Genomic DNA, 19944 nt, shown 5'->3' with positions numbered 1-19944 from the left:
TTAACATGACCTAATCAATTGGTGACTGGTTGGTAATTCCCAGTTATAGTCATGTAGTCAAAGGAACTCATTGAAATGTCAAGCTGATATGAAAGACATTCTTCAAGGCACACAGGGGGAAAGGTTGTGGCGTAGAGTGGTGCTATAGGACTCTGGCTCTAGTATTAACAGGCCTATGTTCTAAGGAAACACTGCTTGTTTGGCGGTATAGAGCTTCATAGGCACGTACGTGATATTGAAATGGTGGATCTAGGATCACCTCTGAGTTACAGCAGGACAGAGGAACTCAATTTGCGCAATCACAGACTTGTTACAGTGCAGAAGGAGGCCATTCGGCCCATCACATCTGCATCAGGCCTGATATCAGTCTCCCCTTCGGAAAAGACTGAGCTTCGTCGCTGTGCAATCAGACTGAGCTTCACGTGGAATGGACTCCAGAAGGAGCAATGGATACAAAGAACCCATGGAATCATTTAACAGGCAGTTGAGCACCAATGGGTGAATTAATGACATTGGGCTGAAAAACCTTTCACATTTGCATCTGCGTTTGAGCTTAACGCAGGTGCTGAACTATTAACTAAAGGGCTCAGTTGTGGAGGGGAGGAGTCAGAGGCCGTGAAGGACAGTGTTTTACTCTCTTGGCCCATCAGCAGGTCAGTGCTCATTCTCCGAGGACCTGACAATGACAATCAGGGGATCAAGCCTTGCACAGCAACTACACAGCAACTACACAGATCAATTATTTGAACTGCAGTATGATATATACCCAAATAGATCTTCCGATGGATCAAAGGCTGTTCATGCTATTTCAAAGCAGAGGAATGTTGACAGTGTCCAGAACTGGAGGGAAATGCAAGATTCTGATTGTGATATTGTCAGGATTTATTTATCATTGGAGCGGCACAGTGGTTAGCACTGCTGCCTCACACGCCAAGGACCCGGGTTCAATCCCGGCCCCAGGTCACTGTCCGTGTGGAGTTTGCATATTCTCTCTGTGTCTGTGTGGGTCTCACCCCCACAACCCAAGGATGTGCAGGGTAGGTGAGTTGGCCATGCTAAATTGCCCCTTAATTGGAAAAAAAATGAATTGGGTTCTTAAAAATGAGGATTTATTTATCATTGGCATCGAAAGACCATTCCGTTTTCTGATTCTATTTTTCTTGTGAGGCTACTTCTCAAGTTGCAGGGTCTGGCTGTTGAAAGTATCATGATCAGTCCCAGGTAAGAAGTGAGATGGCCAAAGGTGGATTATATACCTCTCTGAACACCAGTCCTATCAGTAGCTTGTATATTTAAAGCACCTTTTGTATAGGCCCTTGTTCCTGGCCACTTAAGGCTCCTAACAGCATTAGTGTGACACTTTCCCTTCCCACGCATTCATTTTTGTGGCCTTTTGTATCAGCCATGCCTCATTGGACAGCATTCTCGCCTTTCATAATAATATTAGTGTCACAAGTAGACTTAACACTGCAGTGAGGTTGCTGTGAAAGCCCGCAGTCGCCACACTCCAGCGCCTGTTCAGGTACATAGAGGGAGAATTTAGATTGTCCGATTCACCCAACAGCACGTCTTTCAGGACTCGTGGGAGGAAACCGGAGCACCCGGAGGAAACCCACGCAGACACGGGGAGAACGTGCAGACTCCACACAGACTGTGACCCAAGTCGGGAATTGAACCTGGGACCCTGGAGCCGTGAAGCAACAGTGCTAACCACTGTGCTACCGTGCCTCCCGTAGCGTGACCAATCCACCTAACCTGCACATCTTTGGACTGTGGGAGGAAACCGGAGCACCCGGAGGAAACCCACACAGACGTGGGGAGAACGTGCAGACTCCGCACAGACAGTGACCCGAGCCCGGGTCCTTGGTGCTGTGAGGCAGCAGTGCTAACCACTGTGCCATCGTGCTGTGTGTTTCGTCTCTGAGCCAGAAGGTTATGGGTTATGCCACCTCAGGTGGATGTAAAGGATCCAATGGTACCATTTTGAAGATGAGCAGGGAGTTCTCCCCCGTGTCCCGGCTGTCAATCAACATCAAAAAATAAATGGTCTGGTCATTATCACGTTACCCGCCTGGATTCTCCGGCCCTTGCGAATCTCTTTTCCCACCAGCAGCGCAACCCCGCCTGTGGGTTACCCGGCAGCGTGGCCCGGCTTCAAACCCAATTGGCAAGTGGCGGGAAGAGAGAATCCCGCCGCCAGCGAACGCCGCGCCTCCGAAAAACACGGGGCTGGGAAACCGGAGAATCCAGCCCACTACGTGTGGGAACTTACTGGCTGTAAATTGGCTGCCACTTTTCGTACATTACAATTGTAACTAAAATTCAAACAGTACTTCATTGGCTGTGAAATGCTTTGAGGTGTCCGGTGGCCACTAGATAAATAAAAGTGTTTCTTTTTTTTTTCCTATTGAAAACCTGTTGAGAAGCAGAGAAAATAGGTTGACGGTGATTAGCGAAAGAAGCAATGATGACATGAGGCGACACCTTCTCCTGCAGCGAGTGCTGAAGTGCACTGTCTGAGGGTGCGGAGGAGGCAGGTTCAACTGAGGCCTTCAGGACGGGTCCTTGTCTGAAATGGAAGAATGTGCAGGGGTATGGGGAGCAGGCTGGGGAGTGGGCCCAGGGGGGGGGGAGGGGTGGGGGGGTGGGGGGGGGGGGGGGGGGGGGGGGGGGGGGTTTGCTCCTTCAGAGAGTCAGCACAGACAAAATGGACTGAATGGCCTTCTTCTATGCTGCAACTCTTCTTGAATTGATGTAGCACCTCTCGCAGCCTTGCAATGTATCAAAGTGCTTTACAGGCCCATGAAGTCGCGTGTAGTCATGATTGAGGAAATGGAGCAGCCAATTGCCGCACTCCATGCTCCCACAGCCGCCAATGACATAATGTCTAGTTAATCTGTTTCGCCGTGCCCAGGGAGGATTCAGTCGCTTTTCTTTGGGAAGTGGCTGTGGGATCTCTTGTTTCCACCAGAAAGGGCAGTCGGATCTCGGTTCAACATCTCATTCGAAAGATGGCTCCTCTGACAGTGCAGCAGTCCCTCAATACGCAATTCGAGAGAGAATCTCTACAGAGCAGTTTTAAGTAGAATGGGCCGGAGAGGTAAAAGAAATCAGCAGCAACAATGAAAGCCAAAGGAGTCAAAATGTGAAATGTGGCACTACTTTGATAGAAAAACAATAAATTAAAGTATTAATCTGTTTCCTTGTGGGCTATGGGCCGTTCAATATAGTATCAAGATCTAAGGGCGGCAGTGGTTAGCACTGGGACTACGGTGCTGAGGACCTGGGTTCGAATCCTGGCCCCGGGTCACTGTCCGTGCGGAGTTTGCACATTCTGCCCGTGTCTGCGCGGGTTTCACCACGACAACCCAAAGATGGGCAGGGTAGGCGGATTGGCCACGCTAAATTGCCCCTTAATTGGAAAAGAATAATAATTGAGTACTCTAAATTTCTATAAACCAAATAAATAAATATAGTATCAAGAAGTGAATTAAAGCATATTGCCATGCAGGGCATGTGGTGACTAATCGGAATGCAGGAACTAAAATAGTTAATAGCTTTTGATGGGACCATTCTTGTAGAGGCTTGTGGACACAAACAGGTGGTAAGAGTTAACTAAAAGTCTCAAACCGTTCTGAGATGCCTGACGGATCCTCAATTGGACTGTCATGGCAGATCAACGCACATTTGGTTTTCCAGTTACATTCCTAAGAGAAACGAGAATACATCCTTCAACTTGTGTTGGATTTGCTGTCAAACTTGGTGTTGTTCCCATTGAAATTCTAGAGCACTGTAGTAATGACATGAATGGCAGACAATGTGGGAGGTCTTGTTAGCTCAGAACACATTTGGTGATCTCTTTTTCCTTTTCCATCTTACTGTGTAATCTAATCTTTCTGATCCCAGTTGCTAAAGTCACCCACTTTTATCTCACTTCAGGAATTAATTGAAAGCGAAGGGCGATATCTCGTAGTGGGTGCCTGTTTGAGGAAATCCATGAACTAATGTAGATTCTGCTCCAACAGACATTTCCCTTTAACGGGCAAGGAGAATAAGCAAATTGTTACCAAATTGGGGGTCATTTTTTCACCCCTCTGAGACACTGGGCAGGATTCTCTGTTTGGGAGACTTCGCCAGGACTGGACTGCATGCGCTTTGCAGTCCCGTTGGGGGCGCTATTCGGAAAGTCAGTCGGGACATGCAAGTGGGCCAACCCTCTGACAGCGCGAATTCCGAGCAATTCCCGGCCCAGCGGGCATTCTAATCACTGGGGCTGGAGTTAGCGCTAAAGAGCCTGGCAGCTGGAGCTGTTGTTAAGCGCTCCACTTACCCATACACTCACTGCAGCCATGGAGATGGCTCAGAGACGACCTGTCCCCCCAAGTTCAGGAGTAAAAGGTGGACCCACTGCTCCAGGCCAGTGAGGGGAGGAGGGGCATCCTGTTCCCCAGCCCGTCCTCCTGATTACTGCCTGGGAGGGGGTGGCAGAGGCAGCCAGCGCTGCCAGTTTCACTGGGACGTGACAGCTGGTGATCCGGAGGGGTGAGGGTCACTGGTGAAGCCTCTACCCTGAGAGATGCAGAGAACCAGGGAGGGTTGCAAAGGCCACGCTGTAGTTGTCCCTGGTTGGGATGAACTCTGTTGATCCCCTGCTTCCTCTGCCATTGGGCCAGCACTTCCGATGTGTGTCAACACCTGGTGGGCTCCTGATTGAGATTGACCACGCCCATCCCCTTGATGAAACAGCTAGGGTTTGAGGGTGGCCTGGGTGGACTCCCAGATGACCAGAGGCTCCCTGAGCATTCACAGGACACAGTGAGCACTCAGCAGTGTGAACAGCCAGGGACCTGTAAGGAGCACCAAAGGAGTGTGTCTGAAAGACAGACTGCAGCAATGGGGGTCTGAGCCAGGCCTCCCCGACCCCGAGGGGAACACCCCAAATTCACCGTTTTGGCACCAAGTTGCTCCCCGCATTTTCCCCCAGCCCAGACAACCCCCCCCCCCCCCCCGCAAGCAAGCCCGACATTTGAGGTTTTTTTTACACTTTGTTTAAGATTCCCCCCCCCCCCCCCCCCCCCCTGCAGCCATGGCGCCCTGGCCCTGCTTGTAAACACTTTCAATAATTCGCACCCGCGAGACTGCCACCGAAGAGGGGTGGAGCATCGCAGAAAGGTGGAACATCGTGTGCCCAAGCCGCTAATGATATTGAAATCCGTGAAAATGACGGTTTTGCAAGGACCCACCGGCGCAGAGTGCAAATTTCGAGATCGCCGCCACCGAGGGACCGGAGCATGGCTTCAGAATCAGCGCTGGGCCCAAACCTCGATTTTTGGATTACCCACGATCCTCCGCCTGATCGCAATTCTCATTTCTGGCATCGCAAAGTGGACACTTCAGCCCACTATCATGTTAATCGCCTTCACTCTAGCTGTAACCAAGGTTTTGGATGTCACCTTGCTCACGGAAGTGATAATGACCATTTCAGCCATCATTTCCAAATCAGTTAGCACCAGGGCCTTCCTTCAGATAGAATGGTTAATCCTTTCAGCAGGCTCCTCCCAAGTGCAATTTGGAGAATCCCTTCATCAAAAATCAAAATTAAACCATTCTCTCAGAGCATGGACAGCCAATTCTGTCCACATGGCATCAGCGAGGGAGTCAGGGGCGTAGCCAGGGTACAAAGGACAGTTACTGGAACGATGCAAGACTTCAGTTATGTGGGGAGCTGGAGAAATTGACATTGTTCTCCTAGAGCAGAGAAGGTTAAGGAGAGATTTGTTCCAGATTTCGAAAACCACAATTGTTTTGATGGAGTAAATGAAGAGAAATTGTTTCCAGTGGCAGAAGGATAAGGAACCAAAGAACACAGAGAAGGGAAAAAAATGAATATTCAGTGAGTTATGGGGATTTGGAATGCACTGTCTGAAAGGGAGCTGGATTTAAATTCAGTAATAATTGTTGAAGGGAAATTGGCTAAATAATTGAAAGGGTAAATTTACTAGGCTTTTGAAAATAGAGGATGGAAATAATTGCATGGAATTAATTGGGCAGCATGGTGGCTGTCACACAGCGTCAGGGACCCAGGTTCGATTCCAGCCTTGGGTGACTGTGTGGAGTTTGCACTTTCTCACCGCGTCTGCGTGGGTTTCCTCCGGGTGCTCTGGTTTCCTCCCACAGGTTAGGTGGATTGGCCATGTTAAATTGAGGCTTAGTGTCGAAAGATGTGCAGGTTAGGTGGGGTTACGGGGATCGAGCTGGGTAGTGGGCCTGGATAGGGTGCTTTTACAGAGGGTCGGTACAGACCCGATGGGTCAAGTCGCCTCCTTCTGCACTGTGGGAATCCTATGATTCTATTGGATAGCCCTCTCAATGAGCCAGCACAAACACGAAAAGGGCTGAGTGGCCTCATTCAGCGGTGTATCATTCTTTGATTCTATATCCGTAAGCTTATTTGCTGCTAAAGGCGCTATCTAGCATTAGTCCGACTGCAGTTTCCTGTCCAGGGAGATGCCAGATTAGCCGCGTAGAATCGATACGCGGTGGAAATCTATTCAAAGTTTCAGATAGTAACTGGGGGACATGAATCCATCAGAGTAACCAACATTCAAGGTGGCGCAGTGGACCCAGGTTCGATCCCGACTCCGGGTCACTGTCCATGGGGAGTTTGCACATTCTCCCTGTGTTTCCGTGGGTCTCACCCCCAAAAACCACAGATAGGTGTAGGCACTGGATTACGATATGAGGGATATTAAACACCATCAATTGACAACCATTTTGAAGTTACCTTACAGACAATTGTGACTGATTCAGATTGATACTGTGCTGGTGTAAACGCAAAATGACTGATTACGCCTGGGTTCATTCCACATTGAAATGTTATTTCAAGATTGGTGTGAGAGGTTATAACTGGAAATTTGCAGTGTCCAGCTCTGGGGTAGAGTGAAATGGACTCAAAACGTTAGCTCCATTTCTCTCTTCACAGATGCTGCCTGACCAGTTGAGTTTTATCACAGTGCTCGTAAATAGCAATTGGAAAGTTACAATCAATTGGGGATTGATGCTGAACTATGACAATCACACGATAGGTATGAGTGAAAACTGTGGTGATATGCATCTCTGTAAGTACACAAAGGGTTAATGTACATACACTACACCTAGCTAGACACTAGAGGGAGCACCAGAGACATGACACACAGACAGTCAACCAATAGGCCAGTCAGATAGGACACGACCAATGGGCAGTCACGATACACATAGAGGTGACACTACCACAGGAGGGCATTACACCAACCCGGATAAAAGGACACATCACACATGCTCAGTCTCTTTCCAGTGGAGACACTCAGTGAGTACAGACACAGGGTGGATTGAACATCACACCCACCACATGGATTGTAGCAGACTGGTTCGTCAGTCTGAGTAGCGATAGAAGGATTAACAGTAGAGTCGAATCCAAGAAAGAGAATTGTTAATAGTTTAATCAATGTGTTAAAGCTATCTCCAAGTCTGAACCTCCCTTTGTCAGAGTGCACATCAAGGAAGCAGCTTATGCTATGTCAAGAACATAACAAAACAAAAACCATCTGTCCCGTCTTAGCTCCTCCACCTGGGAGTTTACCCAGGTGTGGTCTGAGTAAAACACGTACAATCTGAACAATTTCCTCTGCTTTGTGTTTATTTGGTGTGGATTTAATGACCAGAAACTGCATTTGTGTTGTTGTTTTAAGACGTTCTTTGCACTCTTTAATTAGCACGATGGCTAGGTAGGGTTTTTTAATCGCCGTTCTCACTGATGTATGCATTTTTATACTGCTGTATAATGTTGAGCAACATTTTATTTTACTGATAAAGACTCTATAGTGTTACCGTAAAGTTGGTGGAGACTTCTCCATATAAAAGATTGCTTTTGAACCATTTGCGATTGATTCCGAGAAGGTGGTTGCTGCATTTTAATCACCATCCCTGCAACATGATGATTCTGGAGTGTTTAAAAGTACAGTCTTTAAATAGAAGTGTTGTCTGAACATCACACTTTCCTCCCTGGATGGGTACAGAGGCATTTCAGCGACAAAAGTGCAACTTTTTTGGTTTATTTAAAGATTGCTGTGAATGATTAATTGCTCCTTGGTTCTGTACATTTTGAAATTTTGTTTCAAGCTCTGGGTAAGAGGTTATAGCTGGAAATGTGCGGTTTGATCCAAGTCAATTCGCTTTCCCAGGACTCAACCTCCGCTACCAGCCTTGCTGACGAGGAGCAATGTTCCCCAACCCATCTCCAGGATTAGTGCAAATAAAAGGCTCGCAAATTTACACGAACGTTGCCAGGGCCGTGACAATTGCAGCTGTGAGGAGAGATTCGATAGGCTGGGGTTGGTTTCCTTGGAGCAGGGGAGGCTAAGGGGTGACCTGATTGGGGTGTACAAAATGATGAGGGGCCGAGACAGGGTGAACAGAAAAGAGCTGTTTCCCCTAACTGAGGGGTCAACTATCGGGGGCATAGATTTAAGGTGATTGGTAGAATTAGAGGGGACATGAGGAAAAACTTTTTCACCCAGAGCGTGATGGGGGTGTGGAATTCACGGCCCAAGTTGGTGGTTGAGGCTAAAACGCTCAACTCATTTCAAAGGAACCTGGACCTGCATCTGAAATGCTGGAACCTGCAAGGCGAGGGACCAGGTGCTGCAAAGTGGGGTTAAAATGAGTGGCTAGTTTCTTTTGTATCTACTTTGGACGGCACAGAACGATGGGCTGAATGGCCTCTCTCTGCACCGTAACATTTCTTTGGTTCTCTGGTTCTAAATGGCACCCCCCCCCAGCCCCCACAGTGAGGATGAAGTGAGGATTATTAGTGAGGTGAGGTTAGTGACCGCCGTGAGTAACTATTAACTCCACTGATTTACGATCATCTTCAACAGACAAGTGCACGGTTTCTGCATTAATTAGTTGCACCAGTGCTTACCTGAGCAAGTAGGCAAGGAGTACTGCACTGATATTGGAGTTGGATTTCGGGTATGAAGGTGACCTGAGGCCCTGGCTGCCCTCTCAACTGATTGTCAAAGATCCCACAACGCTATTTTGAAGAATAGTTCAGAAGAGAAGCTGCTCGCTTCAGTGTCCTGGCCAATTTTGCCCAAACGATTGAAAAAAATAAACAATTTGCGGCACGTGGACATCGCTGTCCATAATTGCCCTTGAGAAGGTGGTGGTGAGCTCTCTTCTTGAACCGCTGCAGTCCATGTGGTGTAGGTACACCCACAGTGCTGTTAGGGAGGGAGTTCCAGGCTGTTGACTCAGCGACAGTGAAGGAAAGGCAATATATTTCCAAGTCAGGATGGTGAGTGACTTGGAGGGGAAGTCGCAGTGGTGGTGTTCCCGTGTATCTGCTGCTCTTGTCCTAGCTGGTAGAGGTCACAGGCTTGGAAGGTTTGTCGAAGGAGCCTTGGTGAGTTGCTGCAGTGCATCTTGTCGATGATACACACGGCTGCCACTGTGCGTCGGTGGTGGAGGGAATGATTGTTTAAACTGAAGAATGGGGTGCTGCCCAAGGGGGTTGCTTTAGCCTGGATAATGGTGCGCTTCTTCAATGGTGTTGGAACCGCCCTCATCCAGACAAGTGGAGAGTATTTCATCACACTCCTGACTTGTGCCTTGTTGATTATGACCAGCCCATGGGGAGTCAGTAGGTGCACTAAAAGCCACAGTATTCTCAGCCTCTGACTTGCTCTTGCCATCAAAGTATTTATATGGCTAGTACAGAAACGTTTCTGGTCAATGGTAATCCCCAGGAAGCTGTTAGTGGAGAATTCAGCAATAGTCATGCCATTGAGCATCAAGTTGAGATAGTTATACCCCATCTTGTTAGAGAGGGTCATTGCCTGGCACTTATACATAGAAAATACAGCACAGAACAGGCCCTTTGGCCCACGATGTTGTGCCGAACTTTTGTCCTAGATTAAGAACAAATTAATTTGCACTCCATCATTCTACCATAACCCATGTACCTATCCAATAGCCGCTTGAAGGTCCCTAATGTTTCCGACTCAACTACTTCCACAGGCAGTATATTCTATGCCCCCACTACTCTGGGTAAAGAACCTACCTCTGACATCCCCCCTCTATCTTCCACCATTCACCTTAAATTTATGTCCCCTTGTAATGGTTTGTTCCACCCGGGGAAAAAGTCTCTGACTGTCTACTCTATCTTTTCCCCTGATCATCTTATAAACTTCTAGCAAGTCTCCCCTCATCCTTCTCCGTTCTAATGAGAAACGACCTAGCACCCTCAACCTTTCCTCGTAAGACCTACTCTTCATTCCAGGCAACATTATGTGGCATCAATGTTACTTGCCACTTCATCCCAAGCCTGGATGTTGTTCAGATTTTGCTACATGTGGGCAGGGATGCTTCATTATACGAGGAGATGTGGATGGTGCTGAATACAAAGCAAACATCAATAAACATCCCCACCTTTGATCAAATGATAGAATGAAGATCATTGATGAGACAGGTGAGGATGGTTGGGCCAAGGACACCGCCCTGAGGAACTCCTGCAGCAAAGCCCAGGGGCGGAATTGATTGGCCTCCAACAACACAAGATTTTCCTTTGTGCCAGACATAACTCCCCTGATTCTCATTAACTTCAACTTTGCTAGAGACAGCTTTTATGTCAAGGGCAGTCACTCTCACCTCGCCCCTGGACTTCAGCTCTTTTGTCCATGTTTGAACCAAGGCTGTAATGAGGTCTAAAACCGAGTGGCCCAGGCAGGAGCGAAGCTGAGTGTCAGTGAGCACGTTATTGCTGAGTAAATGAATCTTGATCGCCCTGTCAATGACGCCGTCCATCATTTTGCTGAAGCTGAGAGTAGACAGTAATTGGCCCGAATGGATTTATTGTAATTTTTGTGGACATGTAGGGAGCACGGTGTTTGCGTGGTTTTCGCCCCCACAACCCAAAGATGTGCAGTGAAGGTGGATTGGACACACTAAATTGCCCCTTAATTGGAAAAATGAATTGGGTAGTCTAAATTTTTTTTTTTTTTAAACATTTTTGTGGACATGATACACCTGGGCACGGGGTGGCACAGTCGCACAGTGGTTAGCACTGCTGCCTATGGCGCTGAGGAGCCAGGTTCGATCCCGGCCCCGAGTCACTGTCTGTGTGGAGTTTGCATATTCTCCCCATGTCTGCGTGGGTCTCACCCTCACAACCCAAAGATGTGCAGGTTAGGTGGATTGGCCACGCTAAACTGTCCCTTAATTGGAAAAAAGTAATTTGGGTACTCTAAATTTATTTCAAAAATGATACACCTGGGTAGTTTTCCACATTGCCGGGTAAATGCCATTAAATGCTGTACTGCACCAGCTTGACTAGAGATCTATCACACAAATTATCTGTTACAAATTGCGCATGACCTCCTTGCTGTCTGTGGGCACTTGCTGTGCACAAATTGGTTGCTACATTTTCTGCATTACAACGGTGACTACATTTCAGAAGCACTTCATTGGTTCTAAAGAACCTTTGTGAAAGGCACTACACGAATGCATGTCTTTCCTTTTCTCTTTCTCCCTCTTGCTCTCCTTGCGAATATCACGAACCACAGCCTATTTCACACTGGTACAATCAGGATCACTTGTCCCATGCCGAGGCCCATTAGCCGGGTTGACCTAGGACGTGAAGCAATTTGTCATCGCATCTCAGGTGACCAATAAATATTCACACCCATTGTAGTAAGAACATTTTGATTCATGTGGGTAACGCACATGTGAAGGATATCCTCCCGAGAGACAGGGTGATGATTTGATTAGTTGACAAATACTCTGTCCCTGAGAGCTGGAATCGTTAGATACCAAGCGACTGACTCGTTTTAAACTAGAGATAGCTTCTGAGCCAGAACTGGGGAATTCCATTGGTCAGGTTCTGTAGTTCGATGCAGTGCAAAAGGAATAATGCCAGAAACAAGTAAGTTAACCCATGATAGGTATGGCTTACTATGTCTTTGTTATCTTTTTGAAATTGGGCTAAATGGAATTCATTCTGACTCTTGCTGTTCACATCTACGTGAAGTAAACCAATGTACCTCTGGCCTTTTCTTATCAAGGATTTCTCAGTTCACTTCCACGAACTTGAGAACATACACGAGAAGCAATATCCAAATCAATTAACAAAAAACAATCGTCTTGTTGTGCACCAGTTGGCTATTGCTCAGTGTGGGTACAGCCCAGAGCATAAGATATTTAGACCACTTTCAGGACTAATCAGCACCCCAATTCCCAAGAGAATATGTAAAATTGTCCGAGAAGTGATTAGCATAGATACATTTATGGGGCAGTGAGGAACTTGCGTCAGGGAGCAGGAATAGGAAGTTGTATTGAAAGAGCGATACGGGACTTCCGGTGACGGCGGGCGGGAGGCGGCCGCACAATGGAGAGCCCCCGCTCGGGAATGGCAATTTCGGGGCTTTAAGCCCGGTCCAAGGGTCCGCGGAAGGCGGCAGTAGAAGGGAGAAGGCACGGAGGAGGCACTGAGAAGACACAGGAGGGGAAAAAAACCCAAAGAAAAATGTCGAGAGTGAGCAAAAAAACGGCCGAACAAAAAACAGCTGGAGGCCTGTCGGGGAGTGGAAAGGTCACCGCGGGGTCACCAGGAAAAATGGAGGCTGGAGCACCAGGGAAGGCCGCACTGCTGACGGATGAAGAAATAACCAAGGTGATGGCTGCGGAATTTGAAAAACAGTTGGTGCAGATTGCGAAATGCATGGAGACGGTGAGGAAGGAGATGAGGGAGGTCTTGAGTGTGCTGGTGGAGGAGGTGGTTTCCCCGGTGAGGACGGAGGTGCGAGAGCAAGGGGAAGCACTGAAGGAAGTGAAGGAGACATTATTGCAGCACGGTGATCAACTTGCCTCGATGGGGAAGGAGATGCGGAAGGTGATGGACATTAACAAGGATCTGCGAGGAAAAATGGAAGACCTGGAAAACAGATCAAGGCGACAGAACTTGAGGATTGTGGGGCTGCCTGAAGGAGTTGAAGGACCAAAGCCGACTGAGTATTTTGCCGCGATGTTGGCAAAACTACTGGGGGAGGGGGAGGACCCCTCCCGATATGAACTGGATCGGGCTCATCGGTCGTGGAGGCCTGTACCAAAGGCGAGTGAGCCGCCAAGGGCAGTGACTCTGTGCTTCCGTAGGTACAGGGTGAAGGAGAAGGTCCTGAACTGGGCCAAGCAGAGGCGGGTGGTGCAGTGGGCTGGAGCTGGTATACATGTATACCAGGACTTTACGGTGGAGCTGGCAAGGAGGCGGGCTGCCTTCAACCGGGTGAAGAGGGCACTGTACATTAGCAAGGTGCGGTGCGGCATTGTATATCCAGCGAAGCTGAGGGTGACTTACAAGCTCAGGGCCTTTTATTTTGGAACGGCGGAAGCAGCGGAGGAGTTTGCGAAGGCAGAAGGACTGTGGCAGAACTGACAAATTGAGAAATGGCCATGTGCCGATGTAACCTCATGACTGTATTTTCTTTTTTTTTGTATCACTGCGCGCGGGTGTAGAGACTAAAGGAGCCAATGTGGTATATATTTGGACAAGGGAAGGGACGGGACTTTCACTTGAAATGAGGGTTCTTTGGGGTGTAGGTGGATATGCGGGGTTTGTGTGCTAAAAGGGGATTTCTGGGCTTTCCTAGGGCCGGGCAAGGGGGAAAGGGACCCGGGCGGGGGCCTCCACGCTGGCCGGTTTAAGCCGGCCAGTGAACGGGAGTGAGGTGGGGGGAGGGGCTGCGGCCATCGGAGCCTGACAGAACAGGGTCCGAGTGGTCTAGCCGGGGTGGAAAGTTGGGGGGAAGGAACCGAGGGTGGAGGGAGGAGTTTTACAAGAGGCAGTGGACGGGAGGAGCTGGGGACCTGGGGTGGGGGGGGGGGGAGCTGTATAAGATTAAGGGTGACTACGGGTAATCCCTGATTTATTTTTGTCATTTGTTTATGTAAAGTGGATTTACATTAGATTTGTTAGGTGGATTGGCCATGATAAATTGCCCTTAGTGTCCAAAATTGCCCTTAGTGTTGGGTGGGGTTACTGGGTTATGGGGATAGGGTGGAGGTGTTGACCTTGGGTCGGGTGCTCTTTCCAAGAGCTGGTGCAGACTCGATGGGCCGAATGACCTCCTTCTGTACTGTAAATTCTATGATAATCTATGAACATGTCTCTCTTTTCAGAAATAAAAACATATAATTTAGGCCAATGCTCCAGTCATGAATAATGAAGGGGTGCCGATAGGTTGAGGCAGGGAGAAGGGTGGGGAACTTCGTGGAGCTGGAGGTAGGTAGTCATTGTGATGAAGGTGACGCAAGGTCAGAAGATCAAGGTTAATCGGATTCCAAGACTCCACACAGCCTTGTTCAGCTGGGAACAGAGGCTGGAGAGGAAAATGGAGCGAATAATAAGTGAATGTAGTTCATGCTGAGGAACTGAGATGATGATCAACCTTGTCAAAGGCCACAGAGAGGTCACGGGAATAATGCACCATTAGCACGATCACAAAGAACACGATTAGAGGTATTTGGTGTTGTGCGAGCATTTGGGAATCTCACTGGAGGAATTCAAATAGGAATTCCGTAGAGCGACTCGCACAGATTAATTGGACAAAAGAACCAGAGACAAACTGAGGAGAAACAAATGATGCAGTGAGTTGTGATGATCTAGTGTGCAGTGTGGTGGGACCAGATTCAATGGTAACATTCAAAAAGGCACACGTAGTTGAAGGGAAAGCATTTTCAACACTATGGGGGAAACGGAGGGGGAGCGGAGCTGGTTGGATTGCTCTTTCAAAAAGCTAGCATGGGCATGAGGGGCCGAATGGCCTCCTTCTGTGTTGTACCCCACTTACGGCTCTGAGATCTGAGAGACTGCAACACGTTCAAGTAACTTGGAGAGAGAAAGGTGGCTGGACGTGGGTTGGGAGTTAGTGCAGTGGGGTCGTGCCTGGATTTTCATCGGCATTTGATTCATATTGATGAGCTGTTGAAACAGGAACTCTGGGCAGACGGTGGACTATGAATGGAGAGATTAAAATGAAAGGTCCAATTGCTCTGGCACAACCGACTCGTCACATTAAACGCTCTCCCTGTGTCAGCAATAATAACTGGTCCCACTACCCATCCCCCCCACTCCACAACCTAAAAGAATGAATCAGTCTTGCCTGACTTTAATGAATGAGCTATCCACCAGGGACCTTCCCCCAATTCCATCACAGCCCATTGGGAGGGAGGTATTGCTGCCTGATTGATTCCATTGGCCCCTGACCTGTGGTTCCCGATAGAGAAAAATAAGGATGTAGTTAGGGACTATCCATAAAACACTTACCAAATGTGGAGTGTATAAACAGGCACACATCATGCAGAGTTTACTATTTTGGATGAGCTAGAATAAAGGTGCGTAGCAGATAACAGGCATGCAGATCTCCCTCCATTGGCCATACTCTCTCTCATGTAAATGACCCACCGGGTAGGTAATTGACATCAGACATTTGCCACATCTTTAACTGGAGCTATCTGTTTCCCCACTCCAGAGCTGTGAGCACAGACTGCAGGCTGACACTGCCACTCGCGTACCAAGGAAGGCTGCTCTGTCAGGCCTGTCAGATGAGACGATAAAGCAAGGCCCTGTCTGAACTCTCTGGCGCATGTATATAAAAGGCTGATGGCTACCATTTTGAAGACGAGGTGGGGAGTTCTCCCTAGTGTTCCGGCCAAGACTTACCCCTCAGCCTACTCCACGTTAAAAGGGATTTTCTGGTCATTTATTTCATTGCTGTTTGTGAGAGCTTGCTGTGTACAAATTGGCTGCGTAGTTCCCCTGCATTACAGCACAGGCTACATTTGAAAAATATTTCATTGGCTGTGACGTGCTTCGGGTTGTCTTGAGATCGTGGGAGGTTCTAGAGAAATCCTTACAGGTTCTATTAACCCTCCAAGCAAATGAATCGCTGACAGCCCTTCCAGAATTGTTCTGGCGGCCGGCGGTGTGTGTGGAGTACTTTAGAATGGCCTACGTTTGGATGAGGTATAACATAACTGCATCAATTCCAATTCCCACCTCTCTGCCCACTCTTCTAACCTTCCTGTTGCCTCCTGTAACCCCTACCATGTCCCCTCGCAAAGCCTTTATTCGGCCTCGCCAGCAAATGCCAGAATCATTGATTCAAAGGGAACCCTGCAGACTGCTCCCCACTTCCCTCCATTCCGAGGACATTTGCTTGCCCCGCCCCATGCTTTCTGTCCCCTTCCAATCTCTCTCGCCATGTGCAACACTCTCTCCGCAGTCCTGAGCTTTAATTTTCAGAACAAGTCTCTTACCTGGCACCTTATTAAATGGGTTTTGAAAATCCATCTCCGCACTCACTAGGCTCTCTGTTTCCATTCCCTTGCGATTCCCTCAAAACATTTAATTAAGTTAGTCAGCCATGACCTGTGTTTTAAAAATCTCAGATTCCCTGCTTCGTCACTTGCACTGATCCAGGAGTTTTATCATCCACCTTAAGAGGCAAATGGGACTTCAGCACTGTTGGTACTTTTGAAGGGTAGTTACTGTTAGTCAATTCACACACAGCAAAGAAATGAATGACCACTTGATTTGTTTGAGTGATAATGATTAGCCAGGACACCACCTCATTCGAGAGACGCCGCCACCTCTGATTTTTCCACTTATGGAGGAGTTCAAAACTATGGGTCATAAATAAAAGATAGTTGTTACTAAATCTATTAAGGAACTCAGGAGACTGTCCTCTCCCAGAATTCATCACCTAAAGAGCAGTGAGAATGTTGAGCTTTAAGGGGACGCCAGAAAACAGCAAGTCAGATTCTGTGGCGAGCAGCTCAGTTTCTCACTCCCTAAAGCCTGCCCACCATCTGCAAGGCACAAGGCCGGAGTATGAGGGAACGCTCTCCAGTTGACTGGATGAGCGCAGCTCCAGCTACACACAAGAAACTTGTCACCACAAGGCAGCCCACTTAACTGGAACACCATCCACCAGCTTAAACATTCGCTCCCCGCACCATTGACACAGTGGCAGCAGTGTACCTTCAGTGTACCTCTAGTGTACCTTCAGCAGCTCAACAAGCCTCCTCAGGCAGTGCCTTCTAAACCCACGGCTGCTACTACCTATAGGTGAGGTAAAGTCGCCATAGTCCCGGATGACTATAGGCTGCTTTCCCCTTTGAGGGGGGAGAGCAGACTGGTGGTGTTTTAACCTGAGGGTCACCACACCTCAGGTGAAGGACAAGGTTGCGAAGGCGGGGCCTTCACCCCTCCAAGCCACACATCATCCTTCCTTTTCTGCCATTGAGCCAAAATGCTAGACCCCCCCGCCAAGGGGTGTGAAGTGTTGGGTACTCTGCTACACAGACGAACCAACACGGTTGCGAATGGAACAACTCAGTTTTATTACTAACATATATTTACAGTGGTAAACTGGTTACTGAGGTTCGATCATAACTCTAGAATCTGTGGACCTATTCCTAATACTATCTTGGAGTGGCACTCAGCACATGGTGGATGTCTGAGTGGCTTGCTGTTAGCTCTGTGCCCTGAGCTGTCTCCTGCTGGAATGCCCGGGAAGTGTCGTGTTCCCTGTTTTGTACTGTGTATGCTCTTGCCTGTGATTGGCTGTGGTGTTGTGTGTGTGTTGATTGGTCCGTTGATCTGTCCATCAGTATGTATGTATGTTTGTACCATGATGTTTACCTGAATATCATGACATCCCCCCTTTTTTTTACAAAAACATGTGCCTACGTGGCTATAAATAGAGATGTGTACTGAGTGCAGCTGAATGTGTGTGTGTGCAATATCTACAGCATGTACATGGGGCTAAACTATATACAAGGGGCGATGTTGGGTGTGACATAACAACGAGGTTGTACCATAAACAAAGAACGGGGAAATGTTGAATGACAAAACAAACTCCTGTAACGACAAGGAAGAACAGAGACATATTAACACAGTGGTATTATGAGTTCAATGTACAAACAGGCTCATAAGTCCAGTCTAGTAGGTGGGCGACAAATTCGGGTTGACCGTTAGGGTGGCACACCATTCATCGCCCGGATTGACAGTGTTCACTTGCAACGGCTGGTGGGTCCTGGCTGGAGACAGCAGGTTCCCATCAATGACCGCAACACGAAAGGCGTCCCGGTCGTCTGTGTCACTGGTCTGGATGTCGTCTGGGCACAACTCATAGTAAGGAGGCTGAATGGTCTGCACGTCCCTGCGAGGTTACGGAATTGGGGAACATTGGCAGGTTGAGCTGCTCGACAGCAGGCAGCGTAGTGGCCCATCTTGCCACAGCGGAGGCATTGTCGGTTTCTTGCCGGACATTGCCGTTTTAAATGTGCGGCTCCGCAGTTGCCGCACGTCATGACGTCATGGCGTTCGTTGCGCCACCACGCATGCGCAGTTCAGTCTTGCGTCGAGCGCGCCTGTGCAGCACGTCCCTCTGTGTCGACGTTGTTTTTGGCGCGCACAAACGCGGGAGGCCTCGAAAAGCGTGCGAAATGACCGCCCTCGTCCGGGCCGCGGGCCGGGAGGAACTCGATCGCCTGGACCCGTTCGGCCTCGTAGGACTCCTGCCGCGCCGATTCGGCCGCTTGAAATTGGGAGTAGCGGCTGGTCGCGTTTTCATGAAGGACACAGGCTTCGATGGCGGTGGCTAGGGTGAGGCCTTTAATTTTTAAGAGCTGCTGGCGTAGGGTGCCCGAGGTGACCCCAAAAACAATCCGGTCCCGAATCATTGAATCGGAGGTGGTGTCGTAACCGCAGGACTGCGCGAGCATACGGAGGTGTGTAAGGAAGGATTGAAAGGGCTCATCCTTACCCTGCAGGCGCTGCTGGAAGAGATACCTCTCGAAACTCTCGTTTACCTCGACGCTGAAGTGTTGGTCAAGTTTGAGAAGGACCGTCTTGTACTTGGTCTTGTCCTCACCTTCCGCGAACACCAGGGAGTTGTAGACATGGATGGCATGTTGACCTGCCGTGGAGAGGAGGTTGCCGATCTTTCTGGTGTCCGAAGTGCTCTCCTTTTCGTTGGCTTCCAGGAAGAGCTGGAAGCACTGTTTGAACAGCTTCCAATTGACGCCAAGGTTTCCAGCGACTTGTAGCGGCTGCGGTGTGCTGACGGTGTCCATGGTGCAGGATGGCAGAGTCCGGAGGATTCTTAGGTAGGTCCCACAGTTACTCCTGGTACTATGATGTGTTGGGTGCTCTGCTACACAGACGAACCAACACGGTTGCGAATGGTACAACTCAGTTTTATTACTAATATTTATTTACAGTGGTAAACTGGTTACTAGAATCTGTGGACCTATTTCTAATACTATCTTGGAGTGGCACTCAGCACATGGTGGATGTCTGAGTGGCTTGCTGTGAGCTCTGTGCCCTGAGCTGTCTCCTGCTGGAATGCCCGGGAAGTGTCGTGTTCCCTGTTTTGAACTTTGTATGCTCTTGCCTGTGATTGGCTGTGGTGTTGTGTGTGTGTTGATTGGTCCGTTGATCTGTCCATCAGTATGTATGTATGTTTGTACCATGATGTTTACCTGAATATCATGACAGGGTGTACCTGCACTACATGGAATGCACCGGTTCAAGAAGGCAGCTCACCACCACCTGCTCAAGGGCAATTAGGGATGGGCAATAAATACTGGCCTGACCAGCGATGCCCTCATCCCCTGAATGAATAAATAAAAAAGTATGTGAGGGAGAAAGGAGTAGAAAGTTATGCTAATAGAATGGGATGACATTAGGTGGGAGGATGCTCAAAATAATAATAATCTTTATTGTCACAAGTAGGCTTAAATTAACACTGCAATTAAGTTACTGTGAAAAGCCCCTAGTCACAACATTCTGAGCCCCGCGCGGGCCGGAGAATCACCGCAACCGCGCCCCGACGCCGGCGCGCGATT

At 48.6% G+C, this 19944-nt stretch overlaps 1 protein-coding gene and 1 long non-coding RNA gene across 2 annotated transcripts in view; one reads left to right on the top strand and one right to left on the bottom strand.

Annotated features, from left to right (window-relative positions):
- LOC140403530 (uncharacterized) overlaps window positions 1-16539 on the bottom strand; it is a 139495-nt gene extending 122956 nt beyond the window's left edge. The window contains exon 1 of the long non-coding RNA XR_011938344.1: window positions 16348-16539. This is a non-coding gene — a long non-coding RNA (uncharacterized lncRNA). The remainder of the gene's footprint in view (window positions 1-16347) is intronic.
- Window positions 1-19944, top strand: part of LOC140403529 (ras-GEF domain-containing family member 1A-like) — a 246714-nt gene that overhangs the window by 148825 nt on the left and 77945 nt on the right. The window lies entirely within an intron of this gene.

Source organism: Scyliorhinus torazame, chromosome 28, assembly GCF_047496885.1.
Source record: "Scyliorhinus torazame isolate Kashiwa2021f chromosome 28, sScyTor2.1, whole genome shotgun sequence".
In the NCBI taxonomy this organism is placed as follows: Eukaryota; Metazoa; Chordata; class Chondrichthyes; order Carcharhiniformes; family Scyliorhinidae; genus Scyliorhinus; species Scyliorhinus torazame.
Note: the sequence above shows the minus strand (reverse complement) of the source record. Positions and strands in the feature narration are given on the sequence as shown.